Source organism: Bubalus bubalis, chromosome 3, assembly GCF_019923935.1.
Source record: "Bubalus bubalis isolate 160015118507 breed Murrah chromosome 3, NDDB_SH_1, whole genome shotgun sequence".
In the NCBI taxonomy this organism is placed as follows: domain Eukaryota; kingdom Metazoa; phylum Chordata; class Mammalia; order Artiodactyla; family Bovidae; genus Bubalus; species Bubalus bubalis.
In genome coordinates, this window is record NC_059159.1 from 152306279 (window position 1) to 152329490 (window position 23212).

General features: G+C 43.3%; 1 protein-coding gene across 3 annotated transcripts in view; it reads left to right on the plus strand.

The window, feature by feature from the left end:
- Nucleotides 1-23212, plus strand: part of PLPPR1 (phospholipid phosphatase related 1) — a 600006-nt gene that overhangs the window by 282150 nt on the left and 294644 nt on the right. The window contains exon 1 of one of the 3 annotated variants that reach the window (XM_006067875.4): nucleotides 20473-20681. The exons of the other annotated variants lie outside the window; for them this stretch is intronic. The gene's annotated coding sequence lies outside the window, so the exon portion shown is untranslated. Of the gene's footprint in view, nucleotides 1-20472; nucleotides 20682-23212 lie in introns of those variants that run through there. 3 annotated transcript variants of the gene reach the window in all.

A 23212-nucleotide genomic window follows, 5' to 3' on the forward strand; every position in this document is an offset into this window, starting at 1 on the left:
TGTTTTCAATCTTTCCTGCCGGGGTCCAGCCCCGGCTGATCCAGGGTATTCGAAGCGGGGACGGCGTCGGCGACCTATTTATATTTATTTATTCATCAAAGATTCAAAGAGTAATAGAATGAGGATAGCTCAGTGAGGAAATTCAGTGGAGAAAAGCGGCTGAAATAAGGATAGCTCAGTAGGAAAATTCAGTGGAGAAAAGAAGCTGAGTGGCTTGGTTTACGCGGAAAATCAATATAACCCGTGACACCAGGTTAGCTCTGACCACGGAGGCCGCAGGCGCCCTCTCGAATAGCGGAAGGTGCCCCACCTTAGACACCTTCTCGAGTGGGTCTTAGAAGCCCAGGCAAATAAATGGTCGCAGAGGACATCCGCGCTCCAGATGGACACTCAGCTGGAATTTGGGAGAGAGAGTGACATGGGGAGACCAAGTTTCAGTGAACAAGGCCCGCACTTTATTTTCCAAAGTAGTTTTTATACCTTAAGTTATGCATAGAGGATAATGGGGGAAGGCGTAGAGTCATGCAGCAAGCCAGGCTTTTTTCCTGTAAACTTATCATATGCAAAAGTTCAGGTGATAGACATCATCTTCTGGCCCGGAGGCCTGTTAACATTTTAAGAAACTTATCTTTCTCTAAAGGTGATTATTCCAAAGTCAGGCGCCAGCCTTCCAAAAAGCATTGGACAAAGCTGCATTTTACATTTCTATACACCCATTATATCAATCAATACACTGCCAAGGACACAGTAGGTAAGGAGTATGGAGACTTAGCAGCAAACATTGGCCCAACAAGTGAAAAACCCTTCACCAATACAATTTCTAATCAATCTTTTAACTACTCAAAGGAATCTGTGTTTAGGCAGTTTAGAACATCTCCTGCCTCTCACAGTTGGGAGGCTCTGAACAATCACATGTGGCCGGAAAAACCCATTCAGGCAGGCTAGAGGATTTTCAAAGGAGTTTGTAGGTTGAAACACTGTCACATCCAAGAATTATTAACTGGAGCTGTAAGCTAACTCTCTTTTCAGAGAGAGGTAGTGGGGGACAGCCCCCTGTAAAGTCAGAGGTGTAGGTGAAAGCACAAAGCAGAAAGTAGGCAGACTCTGGTTTTGGGGGTAGATGCTCGAGAATTTCCAGGGGGACTCCTGAGGCTCGATCCCGCCTTTGCGTATGCCGAGCCTCCTTCCTCATGACCTTTGTCATGGGCGGAGTGCTCACGCTGGCTCCCGGCAGTGATAGAATTCCAGTTGAGCTATTACAGATCCTCACTCAATATGCAATATGCCGGCTCCCAGCACTTTCCCAGCATCAGAGTCATTTCCAATGAGTCAGCTGTTCATGTCAGGTGGCCAAAGTACTGGGGCATCAAGCTTCAGGGTTGATTTCCTTTAGGATTGACTGATTTGATTTCCTTGCAGTCCAAGGGACTCTCAAGGGTCTTCTCTGGCACTGCAGTGCAAAAGCATCAATTTTTCAGCTCTCAGCCTTCTTTATGGTCTAACTCTCACATCCATACATGACTACTAGAAAAACCGTAGCTTTGATGATATGGATCTTTGTCGGTAAAGTGATGTGTCTGCTTTTGAATATGCTTTCTGGGTTTGTCATAACTTTCCTTCCAAGGAGCAAGTGTCTTTTAATTTCATGACTTCAGTTATTGTCTGCAGTGATTTTGGAGCCCAAGAAAATAAAATCTGTCACTGCTTCCACTTTTTTCCATTCTCTTTGCCATGAAATGATGGGACCGGATGTAATGATCTTAGTTTTCCTCATGTTGAGTTTCATGCCAACTTTTTCAGTTTCCTCTTTCATCCTCATCAAGAGGTTCTTTAGTTCCTCTTCACTTGTGCCATTAGATTGGTATTATCTGCATATCTGAGGTTGTTAATATTTTTCCCAGAAATCTTGACTCCAGCTTGTGATTCATCCAGCCTTGGATTTCGCATGATGTACTCTGCATAGAAGTTAAATAAACAAGGTAACAATATACAGCTTTGTCATACTCTTTTCCCTATTTTGAACCAATCCATTGTTTCCTGTCTGGGTCTAACTGTTGCTTCTTGGCCCACAAACAGGTTTCTTAGGAGACAGGTAAGGTGGTCTGGTATTCCCTTCTGTTTAAGAATTTTCCACAGTTTCTTATGGTCCAAGCATAGTCATACTGTAATACCTGTGCAATAAGTGATCATTAACCCCATCCTGCTCCCTAGCCTGCATAAATACATGCTGATTGAACTTTGGATCCAAACAGTTATATAAACCTTGGATGGAACAAGAGAGAGGAAACATTCATCCAAATAAATACTCAGATGTGGTCTTTTTCCCATTTTTCCACAGACTGACATTAAGGCAAAGTCATGACTTTTGAAACACTTCTACAAAAAGAGATCATAATGATATTTTGTTTTAAACAAAGTAATTTATCATTCTCTGTACTAACCCTGTGTATAAAATGTATTTTGCCTACGTTTTTTAGATTTTTGTAAGAGTACTCCTTATTAAATTAATCAGTATAATATTACTGAGATTACATACCCACTTAGTAGGTCATAGATTATAAAAGTTTACTGAGAAATAGCTAAGTTGGCAGAACATCATCTTGGGGTGTATGAAATCCACACAGGATGGCATGAACCATGCTTCCAACTGTAAGTAGACACCACTGTTTGGCCATTTATTTTACTGCTCATGTAACCATTACAGTCATACATGTAATAGCAATAGATTACAGAATAATAAAATATCAGCCAAAACTTTATATCTCTGAGAAACGAGTAGACTTCCTATCTTTTATATGGTGTGATCTTTCCATGTTTTGTTTTCTGTTCAGGCAATCAGGAAATATACAGAAAAATTTGAAAAAGTTCTCAGTTCCAAAAATTCCACCAACCCTTGTATCTAACACATGTCCTTCCTTCTATCTTCTTTAATATTGGTGTTCTCTTTTTATTCGTATTAACTTTTTAAACTTTTTAAGCTATCTTTATTAACTTTTTTCCACAATAACCATTCTTCATTGGAAGGTGCCTCAACATGAACGCATACATGTGTAACACAATAGAACAAACTGTGGCATTAGGGGAGAAAATTTTTAGTAAGACTCAAATTATTCCTTTTCTTTATCCAGATTCCCCATTATATCCCATGGACCAAAACCCAATGTATTATTTGATAGGTGTATTAGTTTTCTAGGACTGCTATTACAAAATACCATGAACTGAATGGCTTAGAACAACAGAAGTTTATTGTGTCATGGTTCTGAGGCCAGAAGTCTGAAATCAAGGTGTTAAAATGGCTATATTATATTGATAGCACCTCTGAAGGCACCAGGGAGAAAGCAGTTTCGGGCTTCTCTCTTTGCTTGGTAGTTTCTTGGCTTGTAGCAGGGTATCTCCTGTCTTTTCACATGGTGTCCTCTGTGTGGGTGTCTCTGTGTATAAATTCCTCCTTTGTATAAGGATATCAGTTCAGTTCAGTTCAGTCACTCATTCATGTCCAACTCTTTGCAGCCCCATGGACTGCAGCACACCAGGCTTCCCTGTCCATCACCAACTCCTGGAGCTTACTCAAACTTATGTCCATTGAGTTGGTGATGCCATACAGCAATCTCATCCCCTGTCATCTCCTTCTCTTCCTGCCTTCAATCTTTCCCAGCATCAGGGTCTTTTCCAATGAGTCAGTTCTTTGCATAGGTGGCCAAAGTATTGGAGTTTCAGCTTCAGCATCAGTCCTTCAAATGAATATTCAGGACTGATTTCCTTTAGGATTGACTGTTTGATCTCCTTGCAGTCCAAGGGATGCTCAAGAGTCTTCTCCAACACCACAGTTCAAAAGCATCAATTCTTTGATGCTCAGCTTTCTTTATAGTCCAACTCTCACATCCATACATGACTACTGGAAAAACCATAGCTTTGACTAGACAGACCTTTCTTGGCAAAGTAATGTCTCTGCTAGAGACATTTAATGACATTTAATATGCTGTCCAGGTTGGTCATAAGGACATCAATCATATTTAATTAGGGGCCTTCCCTGTTCTAGTATGACTTTTTTTTTTTAAGTTGCTTAGTCATGTCCAACTCTTTGCAATTCCATGGACTATACAGGCCATGGAATTTTCCAGGCCAGAATACTGGACTGGGTAGCTTTTCCCTTCTCCAGGGGATCTTTCCAACTCAGGGATTGAACCAGGGTCTCCTGTATTGCAGGTGGATTCTTTACCAACTGAGCTACCAGAGAAGCCCTTATCTTTACTAATTACAATTAATAAAGTATGGCCTTATCTTTATTAATGACATAAAGTATTTGTCATTTGTTTATTAATTATTATTTATTAAATAATATTATTATTTATTAAATAAATTTATTTGTTAAGTAAATCAATTAGTTAATTAACTAAGTAATTAAAGGGAATGGCAAGCCACTTCAGTATTCCTGCTTTGAGAACCCTATGAATGGTATGAAAAGGCAAAAAGATAGGACATTGAAAGATAAACTCCCCAGGTCAATAGGTACCCAAAATGCTACTGGAGATCAGTGGAGAAATAACTCCAGAAAGAATGAAGAGACGGAGCCAAAGCAAAAACAACACTCAGTTGTGGATGTGACTGGTGATGGAAGCAAGGTCTGATGCTGTAAAGAGCAATATTGCATAGGAACCTGGAAGGTTAGGTTCATGAATCAACACAAATTGGAAGTCGTCAAACAGGAGATGGTAAGAATGAATGTCAGCATTTTAGGAATCAGCGAACTAAAATGGACTGGCATGGATGAATTTAACTCAGATGACCATTATATCTACTACTGTGGGCAAGAATCCCTTAGAAGAAATGGAGTACCCATCATAGTCAACAAAAGAGTCTAAAATGCAGTATTTGGATGCAATCCAAATCAAAAACGACAGAATGATCTCTGTTCATTTCCAAGGCAAACTATTCAATATCATAGTAATCCAAGTCTATGCCCCGACCAGTAATGCTGAAAAAGCTGAAGTTGAATGGTTCTATGAAGACCTATAAGACCTTCTAGAATTAACACCCCCAAAAGATGTCCTTTTCATTATAGGGGATTGTAATACAAAAGTAGGAAGTCAACAAACACCTGGAGTAATAGGCAAATTTGGCCTTGGAGTACAGAATGAAGCAGGGCAAAGGCTAATAGAGTTTTTCCAAGATAACACACTGGTCATAGCAAACACCCTCTTCCAACAACACAAGAGAAGACTCTATACATGGACATCACCAGATGGTCAACACCAAAATCAGATTGATTATGTTCCTTGCAGCCAAAGATGGAGAAGCTCTATACAGTGAGCAAAAACAAGACTGAAAGCTTACTGTGGCTCAGATCATCAACTCCTTATTGCCAAATTCAGGCATAAATTGAAGAAAGTAGGGAAAACCACTAGACCATTCAGGTATGACCTAAATCAAATCCCTAACGATTATACAGTAGAAGTGAGAAATAGATTTAAGGGACTAGATCTGATAGACAGAGTGCCTGATGAACTATGGATGGAGGTTCATGACATTGTACAAGAGACAGGGATCAAGACCATCCCCAAGAAAAAGAAATGCAATAAAGCAAAATGGCTGTCTGAGGAGGCCTTACAAATAGCTGTGAAAAAAAGAGAAGTAATAAAGTATGACCTTATCTTTATTAATTACACCTTCAATGACCCTATTTCCAAATAAAGTCACATTCTGAGGTACTGGGGTTTAGGATTTCTACAAATATGGGGAGAACACAATTCAATCCAATATCATAGGTTTCCCCCATTCTCAGAAAGAAGCCTTCCATTAATATGTTACATTGGAGCCTGTAGCCTCTAGAATGGAAGCATAAATTTCAATATTTATCAAAACATAGGTGGGAATAAATCTACTATTTTTCACCAAATAATACCTTATCTTGTCATTGGCAACTCCTATAGTTCTTAGCACTATAAGACACAGTCATTCAGGTGTCTGATGAGAGGCCATAACAAGTGAACACCAGATCAGTTGTTGTCTGTTGAGCTAGTTTGTTTCCCTTGATGAATACAGATGGCTGGAAGCCAGTAAGGAATAGTCTGTTGTTTTCATCCTTTATTTGCAGACATTTACATGTGTTGCCCATTTTATGATAGATCATCCATGCACCAGTCATTCAAGGAGACTGGCCTTGAAGACTGACAGGAAGTATGAGTAAGTGCATATTGAAATTGACAGGTGGACAGGCTGACAAATTCAGAACTGCTCCATGTAGTCCCCATTTATTCAACTGGAGGTGATCAGACCCCAGACTCACATCAGACTCCTTTGCAAAATGTCATTAAGTGTCTGTTTCTCCATTTTTAAAAAGATCTTGTGCAGGCAGTGGTGAAGTAAAATATGTCAGCTACAATAAAAAATGTTGATAGCCTAATTTTTCTGCTGAGTTTCCCACTATGGAAAGGACTCTATTATTGGCAAAAAGCACTCTACTGAGGAAGTGCCTGGCTGTTCCTCACCCCCACCCCAATGGAGAATTCTAATGAGAGAAGTTGTGGAAGGTAGCAATGCAACAGAATTTTCCAAACTAGCCTTCTCAGGCTAATCCCAGTGACCCTTTCTTCATTAGAAATGTGCAAATCTGACCAACCCACCACTGAAGACTTTTGTAAGGCTCTAACACTCTGTTAGGTGCTATGAAATGTATGTGAATTAGAAAGTCTATGCCTGCACGGGGCTTAACTTCACTAATAGTAATAGAATATGCTGTTTGCTAGACACTATGCTAGGGTCAAACATAGCTTATTGAATCCTCTGAAATGTCTTACAACAAGCAAACAGTATTCCTCTGACTTCTTTCAGTTTGTAATGATGTATCAAATGGGATTACAAGTATACATGAAAAGATTCTCTTCTCTACAGTTTAGAAACAAGCATTTTCCTGTTTAATTCTGGGTGTTGGTCAGGGGAAATCATTACAGTAGAAGAGTGAGACTTGACATCACCACTGCTGCTGATGACCACCATCACCTGCACAGATGCTGATCTTTGTGACAAGACCAGTACACTGAGCCAACGCCGCCGGTGTCACTGAAGTCCCGCTGCCCTTGATGCTGCTGATGCTCATTCATGTAGACACGAGATGGTACAGCAGCCACTTGTCATGGGAGGGTACCAGGACCATCGATGTGCCAAAGCAGGGCTGCGTTCCCTGGGGTTCTATGCACAGTCCTGAAGAGCTGTTTGGATAGTGGGCACAGAGCTAAAAGTGGTTTAATTCAGTGAAGGCGGAGGTGGGATTCTCCAGAGTCAAGAGTTCTTTTCTATTAGACCCAGTAACGAGTGGAGGAAAACAGTGATAAGAATCTTCCTGCTGCTTCTGTGTTTAGACCAGCACAACCCACATTCGCTTGAAATCAGGCACTCCTATGGATGAGTAGAAAAAACAGTAAGATTTTTTTTCTTGCAATGAGATACCCCTTAAGAATCAGGCATCTGCAGATGTAGGGAAGCACAGGTCCTCATATGCCAGTTATTCGCTCAACAAATATAAGCTAAGCATCTAATATATACCAGGTAAAAGACATCATTCCCATCTTCAAGTTTGCTCACAGATTATAAAGGGAGTCGCAAATGTGAATGATATGAATGTGTAACTACAGTACAGTGTGAGAAGTGCTGCGCTAGAGGTCAAGCCACGGTGCTCCAAGAGCACAGAGGAAGAGCACTGTACTTCCTCCTTCCTGTCTTGGGAAATTCAGAGGAGCTTTCTGGAGGAGACAAATTAGGGTTAGACAGGCTCGATGGGGAAAGTCAGAAGAGTATGTAAGAGGTACTGGGGGGAGACAGCTGACACACTTGGAATGGTGAAGTCACAGGAAGATTTGCGTGGATTGTGAATAGCAAGTTTTCAGGCTGATAAATAGGAAGTCTGTCAAGATCATGAAGGACCTTGAATATCAGGCCAGGGAAAGCCATTGAAGAGTTAAACCAGTGAGTGACACAGTCAGACTACATTTTAGGTCACTAGGTGCAGAATAAACACGAACCTGGGGTGAAGGACCAACAAGAGTATTCCTCTTTCTCTGGAAAGTTGATGCTTGTGAACTGACAACTTTGGGAGCTGTGGAGAAGGAGGGAACACCCACCAAGCCAGTCAGATCAGCCTGGCAGCCAGAGGGGTGACAGCTGTTTTGGGCACTTTCCCTGACAGCCCCTGTGGTGCCAGAGCCTCTGGGATAGGGGACTGCTCCATCCTGCCTTAGTGCCTAGGGACACCTGTCCAACCACACAGAGTGTGACTGGCACATGTACCCACCAGGCACACAGAGTCTCCAACACCACCGTCATCTTCTGGCACCTCGGAGAGCTGACGGCAAGGAGAACTCAGACTCGCCTTAGCTGGATATTGACAGCACTGGTGGTTATGGAGTAGGGCTGGGCCTGAGGCCACATGAGTTGGCAGGGTTTGCCTGGCCTCTGCCTTACCCCCCTTAGCTCCATCTGTCTCACAGTGGATGTCAGCCTTGAAGTGTGCCAGCCTTGGAATCTGGTGATTCAGAAAAGGGGAAGAGGACGCACAAGATATATGCTCAGGGGTGGAAGGCTGCCTGAAATGATCAGAGCTTGAATTCAGTTACAGTGTGGCCAGGAGATATCCTTAAAAATGGTTTCCATCTTTTGCTTGCCTCCCCTCTTGTTTGTCATTATTACTTAAAGAGATGCCATAATTCATGTATCCATAAAGACATTTTCAATGGGGCTAGGGAATGAAAATCTAATTTAGAATGCCTTAAGCAAAAATGCATTATTGATTAAGTAACTGAAAAGTCCAGTGATACTTGAAGACATGGCTAGGTTTAGGAATTAAAACACATGTGAAGGTCTCTCTCCCGGCATTACTAGACTTAGAACTTTTTAAATGCTTAGAATCCCCAGTAAAAGGAGACATTCTTCTTTCTTGTCAGCAGAAGTCCTAGATCTTAATCTAATTTTCCTGATATGGAAATCATTTGCTGTTTGCCATCTCTGAGACATCACAAGGCTAGAACAGTGGGAGATTCTGATTAACTAGGCTGGGCTTCTACGCTCATGCTTGAAAGTTGGAAAGGTTTTTCACCCCCAAACTCCTCCATGGATTAGTAATTGAAGAATGGTGATTTTTTGGAAGAAAAATGGGTAGCATTGCTGATCAAAGGGAGAATACTGCATGACAAGATAACAGATAGCGAGCATCACTGAATTTTTGGTTTACCAAGCAAAGTAAACTAAAGGTGACATTTGGATGGTGATTATCTGCAGATGCTATTGATGGTGATGTTAATTATTGCTGGCATTTTCAGAAGATATTTTATACTTTGTGTATACTTCAGTGATCTTCCTGAATTTTCATAGTCAGAAGAATGATCTAGGCACTTTTCTGGGTTAATGTATCATTTACCAGTTATAAGGGCTATAGGATAATCCTATAGGAGGACTAGGAGACATAATCTTAAAAAGTCTCATCAAGAGGCTATATGTCATAACTCATGCCTATATCATAGTTCAGTTCAGTTCAGTTCAGTCGCTCAGTTGTGTCTGACTCTTCGAGACCCCATGAATCGCAGCACACCAGGACTCCCTGTCCATCACCAACTCCCAGAGTTCACTCAGACTCACGTCCATTGAGTCAGTGATGCCATCCAGCCATCTCATCCTCTGTCATCCCTTCTCCTCCTGCCCCCAATCCCTCCCAGCATCAGAGTCTTTTCCAATGAGTCAACTCTTTGCATGAGGTGGCCAAAGTACTGGAGTTTCAGCTTCAGCATCATTCCTTCCAAAGAAATCCCAGGGCTGATCTCCTTTAGAATGGACTGGTTGGATCTCCTTGCAGTCCAAGGGACTCTCAAGAGTCTTCTCCAACACCACAGTTCAAAAGCATCAATTCTTCAGTGCTCAGCCTTCTTCACAGTCCAACTTTCACATCCATACATGACCACTGGAAAAACCATAGCCTTGACTAGATGGACCTTTGTTGGCAAAGTAATGTCTCTGCTTTTGAATATGCTATCTAGGTTGGTCATACTTCCTTCCAAGGAGTAAGCGTCTTTTAATTTCATGGCTGCAGTCAACATCTGCAGTGATTTTGGAGCCCCCCAAAATAAAGTCTGACACTGTTTCCACTGTTTCCCCATCTATTTCCCATGAAGTGATGGGACTGGATGCCATGATCCTCGTTTTCTGAATGTTGAGCTTTAAGCCAACTTTTCACTCTCCACTTTCACTTTCATCAAGAGGCTTTTGAGTTCCTCTTCACTTTCTGCCATAAGGGTGGTGTCATCTGCATATCTGAGGTTATTGATATTTCTCCTGGCAATCTTGATTCCAGCTTTTGCTTCTTCCAGTCCAGTTTCTCATGATGTACTCTGCATATAAGTTAAATAAGCAGGATGATAATATACAGCCTTGACGTACTCCTTTTCCTATTTGGAACCAGTCTGTTGTTCCGTGTCCAGTTCTAACTGTTGCTTCCTGACCTGCATACAGATTTCTGGTTAAAATAAAATTTTTATGTGATTGTACTATAATATTCCAGTAAGACCTTGGGATTGTTTTTAACTAAGTCCTTGAGGCATTTCCTTTATACCTTTCATGGAATTGTTATTTAACAATGCATTTTTAATTTGAAAGTAATCTAAATACACAGAATATTAGGTATGATTTCTTCAGAGTGCTATCTAGAATTCTTGACATCAAATTTTCTGATTATATTGGCATCAAACATTTAATACATATTGGTTAAATAAAAGTAAGGAAGAGTGAATGACTATCTTACCTGGTATGTTATCCAAGTATACGCCTAGTATGACATACCCAGGTGTATACCCAAAATGAAATTGCTGGATCATATAATAATTGATATTTTTAATCTTATGAGGACTTGCCACACTGTTTTCCATAGTGGCTGCACCATGTTATATTCCCACCTGTAGTGCACAAGAGTTCCAATTTCTCCATATCCTCATCACCAGTTGTTAATTTTTGTTTTGTTTCTCTTTTTGATAATAGCCATCTTAGTGGGTGTGATGTGTTATCTTGTGTTTTTTCCTCCATGAAAATCACACTGTATTATCTGTTACTTCTTCTAAGCATTATCTTTATCATTGTGGTTTTGATTTGCATTGCCCAAGTGATTAGTAATGGTGAGCACCTTTTCGTGGGCATATTGGCATATGAAATATTGGCACATGGGATATTGAATATCTTTTTTGAAGAAATGTCTGTTCAAGTCCTTCGCCCACTCTTGAATTGGGTTGTTTTGTTGTTGTTGAACTGTAGGAGTTCTTTATAGGTCCTTAATATTAACCTCTTATCAGGCAGTTTTAGATCTTATGTTAGGTCTCTGATTCGGTTTAAATTTATTCTATACATAGTATAAGGTAAGGGTCCAACTTTTGCATGTGGCTATTCAGTTTTCCTGACACTCTGTTAAAAAGATCACCCTTCCCCATTGAGTTAAGTAGTCTTGATATCCTTGTTGAAAATCATTTGACCATACATGTGAGGATTTCTGGGCTCACTGTTCTATTCCATTGGGTATATGTCTGTTTTTATGCCAGTATCACACTATTTTGATTACTATAACTTTGTAGTTGGTTTTGAAATCAGTAAGTATGGGACCTCCAACTTTGTTCTTTTTCAAGGTTATTTTGGTTATTTGGTGTCCCTCGAGACTTCATATGAATTTTAGGACGCATTTTAAAAAAACACCACCGGGATTTTGATAGTGTTCTGGCCTGTATTGTATCACCTAGAAGTTCACATATTGAAATTCTGACTCCACACCCCCGGACCTCTGCACCTGACTGTATTTAGAGATTTGGAACTTAAAGAAGATTCATTAAAATGAGGTCATTAGGGCAGGCCCAAATCCGATATGACTGTTATTCTTATAAGAAGAGGAAAGTGGGACACAGACATGCAGGAGGACAGTGTGAAGCCAGGGAGAAGACGGCCATCTACAAACCAAGGATAAAGGCCTCAGAAGAAACCAACCCTGCCTATACCTTGATGTGTAAAACTGTGAGAAAAGAAATTTATGTTAACCAAACCCCCTCCCCCAGTGTGTAGCCCCAGCAAACTAATACAGACGGGGATTGTACTGAATCTGTAGATTGCTTTGGGGAAGTGAAATTTTTAGATAGGCCGAATTTCATAACTTTGGGCTGAATGTGTGAAAATACTCAGCCAGTAGCCAGATTTTTATAAGTTCAACTCAGTAGAGGCATCGCTCCTGTACTGGGACCTATCTAAGAAGGTATTCTGTTTTACTGGGGCTGAGTTTTTATCTTTGGAGAGGCAGTTTTCTTAAGGTGCTAGTCTAGTCATAATTAGAATGTATTTACCTGCCCTGTTTTCACAGGCAGGAATATTGTGCTCACGCTATTATTTTTTTTTTCTTCCATTTTCCTTTAAAATATTCCTCTCATTAAATTTCTAGGGCTGCACAAATCAGTTTTAGGCTAAAAATAGTATAGTTGTTATTGCCGCTGCTGTTCCATGTGGAAAACATAGCCAACTACTTTACAAAAAAGGAAAAAATAATTTTCTAGTGTGTTCTTAAGATAGTGTGAAAGCCACGCTGACAAGGAGCCCCTCAACTGCCAGTGGACTAAGATTTCCTGCACCAGTTTCATGACTTATTATTTTCCTACTGGCAGAGCAAGAAGCAGGACTCTTTAGGTTCCTTCTACCCAACACATTGCTTGCAAAGGGCAGAAAATGAAGCATTAGACTCAAGGTTGGCAAACTGTAGCTTGTGGGGCAAATCAGCAGACCACCTGTTTTGGAAAAAAAAAAAAAAAAAAAAGGAAAAAATTGGAACATAGCCACTCTCATTCTCAGCATTGTCTGTGGCTGCAGAGTGGAATAGTGGTGGCAGAGATCACATGGCCTTCAGAGCCTAAATATATGTACTATCTAGTTCTTTTCAGAATAAGTTTGTTGACCCCTGAACTAGGCTATTAAAACATGATGACTGAATAATTTACTCAAACCTCCCATTTTAAAGATGAGAAAAATAAAGATGCTAATATTACTGAGATTTAAGGGCTCCATCTTGGCAGTTTAGGACAGACTGAAGAAGAGACATTGCTGAGCTCTGGCAGATTAACCTCACCTGAGTGGGACAAGGTCAGCAGTCAGGAATCACTAGATGTGGAATCTAGACTTTTTGAAATACTCAAAGGGAGGCAGAGTCATGATTCTAATAGCTCTTGATGAGGAGCAGATAACTAGGGTGGCACCAGGGGTCGAACCAAAGAGTAGAGGATCAGCAATAGGTACCTCGGTTCTGCTTGTGAGGACATGGAGAATTAGGAGGGATTTCCAGCAACAAAGGTACATGGATCCTAGGGGCTGGGCCACATGAGGCAGTAACTCGGAATACAAATCAAGGTGTGTGGGGGAATAAATCAGAGCTGATGAAGTAGCAACAAGCATTAGGTTTAATGTGGGTGAGCTGTGCTGTGTGCACACTTCACACTTGTCACTTCAGTCGTGTCCAACTCTGCGTGACTCTATAGACAGTAGCCTGCCAGGCTCTTCTTGCCTGGAGATTCCCAAGGAAATGTGGGTGACATGAGTGCATAAATAGGAAAACAAATTCTTGAAATTTGCATCAGTCATGGTCCCAGCAAGAATCAGAGGGAACCCTCACATGAAGATAATCCGAGGGGAGTAGCTGGGCTGGGCTGTGTGATGGATATGGCAAAAGTGATGGTGTGTGGCTTCTGAGACTAGGTGGTAAAGGACTGCAGCTTCTGTCGTGGGATCTTTCTTTCTGCCTGAGACCGTCCTCAGGAAACTCTTACTGGGTATATGAATGCAAGAGAAAAAACCACAATGACAGCAGTCGCCTGGTCCCCTATATTCTTCTACCCCTGCCTCAGAAGAGTTGTGATCAGAGCTGAGACCTTTTATTTATAGTTTAATCTCCCCCTTCCCCACCTGATCCCCATCCTTAGTTACCTATTCATGAAAACAGAACCAACTACTTGCTGGTTCCTTTCGCTCAAGACAGTAATAATAGAAGTGCTGGGGATGAGTGCCTGGGGGAGGTCCTTTTCACATTTTTAAAAAGCTTTTTATTTTGTATTGGGATATAGCTAACAGTGTTGCCTTTTGACATTTTGAATGGTTTCTTTTGAAGAGGAGTTCTAAGCACTATTGTCTCAACTATTTCATCCTACTTAGGGGGAAAGTTAAATTAGAATATTATTCTGGCTGGATTAAGTTGGTCAGCACGAAGCTATTCTTTGAATAACAATGCACTTTGGGCCAAAAATATATTCTCTTTCTGAACCAGAAAAATTAGAATGGACTTGGTGGATTGGGTTGGCCAGTATGTATTTCCAAGGGGATAGAAACTATCTTCAGAAAGCCGTTTTGTCTTTCTCATTCAACTTTCATTTTAGATAATCATATACACAAAATCTTAAAAAATGGTGTCTTTTGACTTCATCATCTATGAGGAGTACCAAGTGGCACAGAACTTGGGAGTCTTTTTCCAAAATCAACATTTTAGTCACAGAAATTTATTTTTGGCTGCAAACTTATTCATTCACTCTTTATTTTTTTTTAATTTTTTTAAATTTTATTTTATTTTTAAACTTTACAATATTGTATTAGTTTTGCCAAATATAGAAATGAATCCACCACAGGTATACATGTGCTCCCCATCCTGAACCCTCCTCCCTCCTCCCTCCCCATACCATCCCTCTGGGTCGTCCCAGTGCACCAGCCCCAAGCATCCAGTATCGTGCATCGAACCTGGACTGGCATCTCGTTTCATACATGATATTACACATGTTTCAATGCCATTCTCCCAAATCTTCCCACCCTCTCCCTCTCCCACAGAGTCCATAAGACTGTTCTATACATCAGTGTCTCTTTTGCTGTCTCGTACACAGGGTTATTGTTACCATCTTTCTAAATTCTATATATATGCATTAGTATACTGTATTGGTGTTTTTCTTTCTGGCTTACTTCACTCTGTATAATAGGCTCCAGTTTCATCCACCTCATTAGAACTGATTCAAATGTATTCTTTTTAATGGCTGAGTAATACTCCATTGTGTATATGTACCACTGCTTTCTTATCCATTCATCTGCTGATGGACATCTAGGTTGCTTCCATGTCCTGGCTATTATAAACAGTGCTGCGATGAACATTGGGGTACACGTGTCTCTTTCCCTTCTGGTTCCCTCAGTGTGTATGCCCAGCAGTGGGATTGCTGGATCATAAGGCAGTTCTATTTCCAGTTTTTTAAGGAATCTCCACACTGTTCTCCATAGTGGCTGTACTAGTTTGCATTCCCACCAACAGCGTAAGAGGGTTCCCTTTTCTCCACACCCTCTCCAGCATTTATTGCTTGTAGACTTTTGGATCTCAGCCATTCTGACTGGTGTGAAATGGTACCTCATAGTGGTTTTGATTTGCGTTTCTCTGATAATGAGTGATGTTGAGCATCTTTTCATGTGTTTGTTAGCCATCTGTATGTCTTCTTTGGAGAAATGTCTATTTAGTTCTTTGGTCCATTTTTGATTGGGTCATTTATTTTTCTGGAGTTGAGCTGTAGGAGTTGCTTGTATATTTTTGAGATTAGTTGTTTGTCAGTTGCTTCATTTGCTATTATTTTCTCCCATTCTGAAGGCTACCTTTTCACCTTGCTAATAGTTTCCTTTGATGTGCAGAAGCTTTTAAGGTTAATTAGGTCCCATTTGTTTATTTTTGCTTTTATTTCCAATATTCTGGGAGTTGGGTCATAGAGGATCCTGCTGTGATGTATGTCAGAGAGTGTTTTGCCTATGTTCTCCTCGAGGAGTTTTATAGTTTCTGGTCTTACGTTTAGATCTTTAATCCATTTTGAGTTTATTTTTGTGTGTGGTGTTAGAAAGTGTTCTAGTTTCTGAGCATATACCACTTGTTTACTTTCATGAGGCATCAGGGCATAGAAAAGAATAAACCTCTGCCCTTGAATGGCTCAAACCAACCTGCTGCTGCTGCTGCTAAGTTGCTTCAGTCATGTCCGACTCTGTGCGACCCCATAGACGGCAGCCCACCAGGCTCTGCCGTCCCTGGGATTCTCCAGGCAAGAACACTGGAGTGGGTTGCCATTTCCTTCTCCATTGCGTGAAAGTGAAAAGTGACCTAGGTGGGGGCAAGTCAGACATAAGAAAAGGACTTGATGTGTTAAGAGCAACAATAAGAATACTTGTAAAGGCCTATAGGGATAGTTTTATAATAGTTTTTGATATTGCCAGAAACATTTTGATTCTTATAATAAACACTAGTTTAGCCCTTAGAGTCATGGCTTAACATTTTTACTGAACCAAAAATGATTGCTATAAATATGAAATTTCTACAAGAAGAAAAAATTATAACTCTTTTGTCTCATTATGGTGGCATTTGAAAATAACCAAGATTGTAGTTAGAACACAATTCAAATACCAATGCTGTGTCTCATAATTGTTAGATAATATTCAGAGGTGTGAGTGACAAATTATAAACATATTGCATCACCATAGAATTGTTATATTATTTCAGCAATGTCTAACTTGATGGAATTACTTTCATGTGATTTTCTAAGAACTGAGATATCACTATAGCATCCATAGTTTGGAAAAACTTTATGTTCAAACATTGTTTTTATTACTGGCTTTTATTAATTTTGAATTTTTGTGCATGTATGTGCTCAGTTGTGTCCAGCTCTTTGCGATGCCATGGACTGTAGCCTGCCAAGTTCCTCTGTCCATGGAATTTTCCAGGCAAGAAAACTGCAGTCGGTTGCCATTTCCTTCTTTAGGGGCTCTTCCCAACCCAGGGCTTGAATCCGCATCTCTTGCATCTCCTGCATAGGCAGGTGGATTCTTTACGATTGAGCCACTGGGGAAGCAAATATGCTTATGAGAATTCTAATTTTTTTTTAATTTATTTTTTGGCTGTGCAGCATCTTAGTTTTCCGACCAGGGATTGAACTTGTGACCCCTGCATTGGAAACTTGGATTCTTAACCAGTGGCTATTCTGAAGAGCTAGTTCTCTTAAAAACTTAATAGCTAGCTCTCCAAAAAAAATGAAAGAAAGAAACATTGTACAAAGTCAGGCAACAATACTGGGTTATTTTGCTGATACAGGAGGTGAGGCCATTAGACTTGTTTGTTGATGCAGAGAGGTGCAAAGTTTAGGAATCCTCCACTAGGTAGGGAGATGAATGCTAAGTCTGAAATCTGAATTTAAGGAGCACTGAAAATACCTGGAGCCTCTGATAATCTGACTATTATTTCTCTCAAAACCATCTTCAGATGTGTGCATATTAATTGGCTCTGGGCATTCTGTTACCTAGGAGGAGTAACACATTAGATAGCTAAAATTAGAAGGAAGGTTAAAAAAAAAAAAAAGTGAAAATACAATGCCTGGTGAGCCACTGTCCATGGGGCTTTATAGCTAGAGACCCTGACTGCCAAGCAGAAGGGGTCCTTAATCCTTGTGAGGTGTGAGTGGCAAAAAGTGCTGGGGGTGTGCCTTATTGTACACCCATGCTGTCTCCCGCTTAGATCTGAACCTGAGAGTGGAGGGTGAGGGTCAGGGTTATTCACGATTCACGTGGCCACACAGCTGTACATCACACTTTTCATTTCATGGATTTGAATTCATCGGTGCTCAGGGAGAAGTGTGAGGGGGTGAAGGAAGGAAGTCACAAGGAAAATTGCAAGGCATCTGGCTTTAGTTGTTTAAGCTTGGGGCGGGGGGACCTCCTCAGCTTTATTAAAAAAAATCCTAATAATGAAAATGTTAACAATCAAATTCATAGAAGTTACAAAGAGTTGCTATGCAGTGGGCACTGTGTTAGTGTCTTATGTACATCATCTTACTTAGTGTCCCCAGGGGCTTCCCCCACTCTCCACAAGCAGTAAACATCTCTTCGTGGATTGTACTTCACCCTCCTATAGCCGTACCAGAAAGGGATTCCACCTGATTTACAATTCCAGATTGATAACGTCTCCTTGACCTTGGAGCTTTGAGGTGGTGATGACAGTGACCCTGGGCATCAAGGGGGAGAGGCGTCCCTTTGTTCCTCACCCAAGGCTGGGTTCAGACAAAGGAGAGAGTGCTCCTTGGCCAGGCAGCCCTGGACACTCACTGTTGTTGGTGGGAGGGCCTCAGTACTCTCTCACTGACAGAGCTGTGGGAGTTGAGACCTACACTCACCTCCACCCCACCTCTCTGTTCCAGGTGCTTGGATTCAGAGCCCTCACTCCCCTGGGGCTTACACAATACCAAGGCCGGGCCCGCTTTCCTGCCTCAGGTCCCTGCCGCCACCAACACCTTGAAATTCTGGTGAACTATTCACTGTTCTGAAGGGAGAGTGGTAACAAGCAGATCTGGCTTGTATGCCTTTCAAGAAGCTTGGTGCCAAAGGAAAGGCCTGAGAAAAACCAGGCTTGGAAGAAAGTGAAAGTGAAGTCGCTCAGTCGTGTTGGACCCTTTGCCACCCTGTGGGCTGCCCACCAAGCTCCTCCATCCATGGGATTCTCCAGGCAAGAATACTGGAGTGGGTTGCCATTTTCTTCTCCAGAGTATCTTCCTGACCCAGGGATTGAACCCAGGCCTCCCACATTGCAGGCAGACCCTTTAACCTCTGAGCCACAAAGCAGCAGCTCCTAAGTCTGTGAGAGCTTCACCCTAAGGACTGTGCTGCTTTTCAGAAGAATCTGATCTCCCCTTCCTTGTGCTTAGAGACTCAGACTCACTATTCTTCAGGCAAATAGATGCTGCAGTTCTGCCCTCTTCAAGAGGCTATGGAGAGAAGGAACCAGGGCACTTTCACTTTTTAAAACCTTCCTCTTTCTCATCCTTATTTACCTTTTTCTGTGTTTTTTCTCCTAAACTTGACTTTTGTTGGTGGTATTTAGACATGCTGTTTTCTCTCCTCTGGGTGTGCTCTAGGGTGTTATCTAATTTTCCTTCTGTTCTAGTGTCACTCGGCATTATTATTGGGAAGATGAATGGGACAGGGGTCAGAGTTCAGCAGGAAGGCATCTGCCAGCCCAGCACTGCATAGTGGAAGTGCTCAGAGGTGATCTTTAATGAAAGCTTGGAAAAGATTTGCACAGAGAAGTCAGTCTTCTATTCCTCCAGCACTGGAGTGACCAAACGGTAGTCTTTTTCTGGAGGGACCAAAACTGAACAAAAAGGAGGTCATAATATCTTTACAGGGAGTTCCCTGCTTGGGATGGCTTTTCTTCTGTTAGGAGAGAAAATGGGGGGAAAGACAAGGTGATCAAACACGGAGGACGTTGAAAATGGAAGCTCTTGAAAGGATCGCTGACCACTGTCGTGTTTTGCTCACAGAACTGTCTCACCAGAAAGAGTTTCCACTCTATTCGCAAAGCCTCTCAGCTAGGAAAGCCTCTCAGCCAGTATTTGCCCTGGCCTCAGGTTACTGCGCCGTCGCCTGAGGGCTCAGGTTCTCTTACTGGACTTTCTTCGCTTTGACAGTTCTTCCACTTTACCAAGCAGCCAGAATTCCCACTTGCGAAGAACTGCTTTGGTGCTTTGGCATTTGAGGCGAGGGGACAATGGCTCTATTGTTCTTTTGGCCTTCTTCAGTAGAGCAAATGTCTCCTCCATCTAACCCTGTCACCACGGGAGGCTGAGCTTGGAGCCCTCCAAGACTCACCTTCCTTCCACTTCCGCTTTGTTCTGGGAAGAGGGTTTGGTGTACCCCAACCCCTGCCCTCCCCTCCAGCAAACCAGTTCTGGGACCCGAGGGGCAGTTGCCTTTTTCCTGCCCTTCACAGGTTGAAAGTTGGGAGAGAGGGAGAAAAAGATGCATGGGTCAGGAATCCCGTTTTAGTTCAGGTTCGACCTGCTGTCCGTGGTTCCCCCGGACTACACGCACCCGGAGCTCCGCCACGCAGAGGCTGCAGAGCTGTCCACGGGAACCCCGGCCAAGCTCTAAAAATACATGGAGAGGAGAGCCAGGCGTCGCGAGGACTCAGAGCTGAAGCTGTCTCCTAGGGCGGATCGGAATCCCGCCGCCGGCTTCCCGCACGGCGTGCTCCAGGGAGTCCCCACGCAGGGTGCACCTTTGCGGTTGGGTTTCCCAGTCGCCTTCCGGGAACCCCGCCGAGCCCCCAGCGGCTCCGGAGACGCAGGCGAGCTCGCCTCCGCCGGTCCCCAGCTCGCTCTTCTCGCTCTGCCTGCGCTGGGGAGTGAGCGCTCAGGGTTCCCCTCTGAGCATGCGCAGCCCCGCGCGCGCTCCCCCCGCCCCCCTCCCTTGCCAGCCTTTTGCTTCTTCCTTTCATTAAACAAACAGGAGATCCTGAAACCTGGACCCGGTGCAAGCCGCAGCTCAAGGAGGAGGCGGAGGAGTAGGCAGAGCGTGTGATGGGCGCTGCGTAGGGGGATCGGTGATCCCGCGCTCCCCCGCCCCACCCCCCCACCCCCGCGCGCGCACACGCGCTCTCTCTCACACACACACTCTCACAAACACACACTCGTACACGCCCGTGCCGCGCGCTCTCTGGTTGGATCTCCCACGCAGGCGGAATGCAGCAGAGCCCGGGGAGCAGCGTGTCTCCAGCTGCCTGAATGCGCCTCGCTCCCGGGAGCCGGAGCCGGAGCCGGACGGCCCAGTAGGGCGCAAGGGAGGAGACTCTGCCGGGAGAGGTGAGTTGGGCGCCCGCAGCAGCGGGGCCGCTCCTGGACGTCCGGGGGGCCAGATCAGGTTCCTGCCGGACACAGCGGCGCAGGTGGCCCAAGCCCGGCTTGCGGGCATCAAGGTGCAGATGAAAGCAGCTCTGGGGCGGTGCAGGGGGAGAGGGCGATCCCAGAAAGGGTCGCCTCCTGAGAGGTGTCAGATTGACCCAGTGGAAAGCGACACTGTCGCTGCTCATAAACTTTCGTCCCCTGTCATTTGGGGAACGTGAAGACAAAGGGGGCGTGGAGGCTCCCTCCGTCCCGTTGCACCCTTCTGGCTGCATTCTGGGCTGCACAGGAGCCGGCATGCGGGCGGGGGCGCCCTGCAGGTAGCTGGTGCCAAGTCCTCCCGCCCGGGCGGGGTTGGGATTTCTCACCCCTGCTGTAAGCGTTTGCCTTTGATTTTCCCTCAGGCGTGGGCACCTGTCATCCTTTCCTTCTGCCCCATCCCGCACCCTCGGCGCCTCGTATTTGGGCAGGGGTGGGGGAGAGGGGGCGGTGTCACCTGGAGAATTGGAGGGGCAGCGTTTGGCTCTCTCATTCAGCACCAGTGCCACCGGCGCCGGGGTGAGGCTCGGGTCAGCGCGGGGATGAATGATGAGTTACTAAAAGGCTTGCTGTAATCACCTCCTGGAAGCACTGGGCGCGAGGATCTCTCCTCCCCGGGGAGAGTGTCTTCACGCACACCCAGGCAGCGGCACTGGGAGCCAGGCTGGGCTGCTGTGGTGGGGGCTGCAGGCGGGGAAGCTGGGGCTTTATTTTTGCCCAGGGCCGGGGGTTTTATGACCCACACATGTGGAGTATGTGGAGGATTCTGGGTTATTTTTCTTTGTGGGGATACCATATTCCCTTTTAACCTCTTTCGTGGGAGAGATTCTCTGCAGCCTTTATATCGAGCTGGTGGACAGGAGCCCTTCTGAATAAACCCTTCAGTCCCGGGGAACAGGTCCCAGCGAAGGGTTCCCTAAAATGCCATTTCCATTGGGGCGGGGTCTCAGAGGGCAGAGCGCCTGCTGGTACCTGGGAAGAGCCTCAAATCTAATGGTCCTTGGAAACAAGCGAGACTGGTCAGCGTACAAGGAGTCCAGGACCGGGACAAAGGGGTTTGCAAGAGGGACAGATGATGGCTATTTAGGAGAGCAGTGACTAGAAGCCAGTTGAGGCAGGAAGAGGTCTTGTGGGAAGCAAGGTACCCCTGCAGTCTTCACTGAATTCCTATACCCCTTCTCTTCTCCTGTGGTTGGTGGCTTTTATTCATCCGGTGGGACTCTGGAGATTTCCAGAATGTCACATCTGGAGCATAGAAAACTTGACTGTTCCTTAGCTAACCCTGAGCACAACCACAGATTAGTTCTGTAAGTCTAGAAAATGCCATGTACAGTTCTCTATTTTGACATTTTGTTCATATCTGGAAGATGGGATGGGTAGACTGGTATATTGCAGTGGGGCGGAATCTCTACTTAAGAGAGCTTGGATTTGCAGAAGTGTGTGTGTGTGTGTGTGTGTGTGTGTGTAGGGGGTGGGGGCGGGTGGTGAGGAGCCTGGAAGCCAAGCTGATGCTGATAGAAGAAAACTCCAGAAGCTCAGATCTAGTTCCTGTGACTGTGGGTTGCCAGAGAGTTCTCTTCACTTTAAGATGAGTTGCAGAGGCTGTCTCTCTGCTGCTTTGGGGACCTTTTTAAATTTTAAACATTTTGTAACTTCATTGAAGTGGGAGAAAGCCTGATATACATGAGGTTAATTAAGGAAGTTCACTTATGAAATTTGAGCACCTTGGCTCAAAAGTCAATATTGCCAAAGGTGAACTTTTTGAGGAGGGGGAGGGGGTGCGGGGAGGGGAATTGGAAAGGGAGGTGTATTATTAAAACAGCTTCACTTTTATAATTTTAAAAAAGCACTCAATAACATAGAATTCTGAAGTTTTTTTTTTCTTTTTTCAAACAACTAGTGAAGTAAAGACCTTTCCAGAAATATTTTCAAGTTGAAATTGACATAGTAGGGGTTTAAATATAATTGTCAGCTTATGTCCCTTTGTATTTCATGGTCAATAGTCACATCATTTACATTGTAAATCTTGGCAAGAAAAGATTAAGATTATTATTATTATTTTGCTTTATACTAGAGCTCTATTTTCTCCCTTTATGGTATATTTCCTGTTTGTACATCTCATTTTTATTATATTCACATTCTATTTTCTAGTATTTATTGACCACCTATCCCATATTTAGCATTGGTGGTTATATAAAAATGTATAACATCGTTCTGGCCCTTAAAGCATTTATAATCTAGTTGTCAATACAAGATTAACACACATGAAGTAATTAGAGAGTAAGGTAGGTTTGTACTGTCCTGTGAGCTCTCAACATGCATGCCATATACTCCATCCTTCCTCCTGGCTTTTCTGAACATTCAGAAAACACACATCAGCACTTAGGTGCAGGAGCCTGGAAGAAGAGAAACACATGGAAGTAAAAAATAGTTTCAGCTTTCAAGGATGGGGA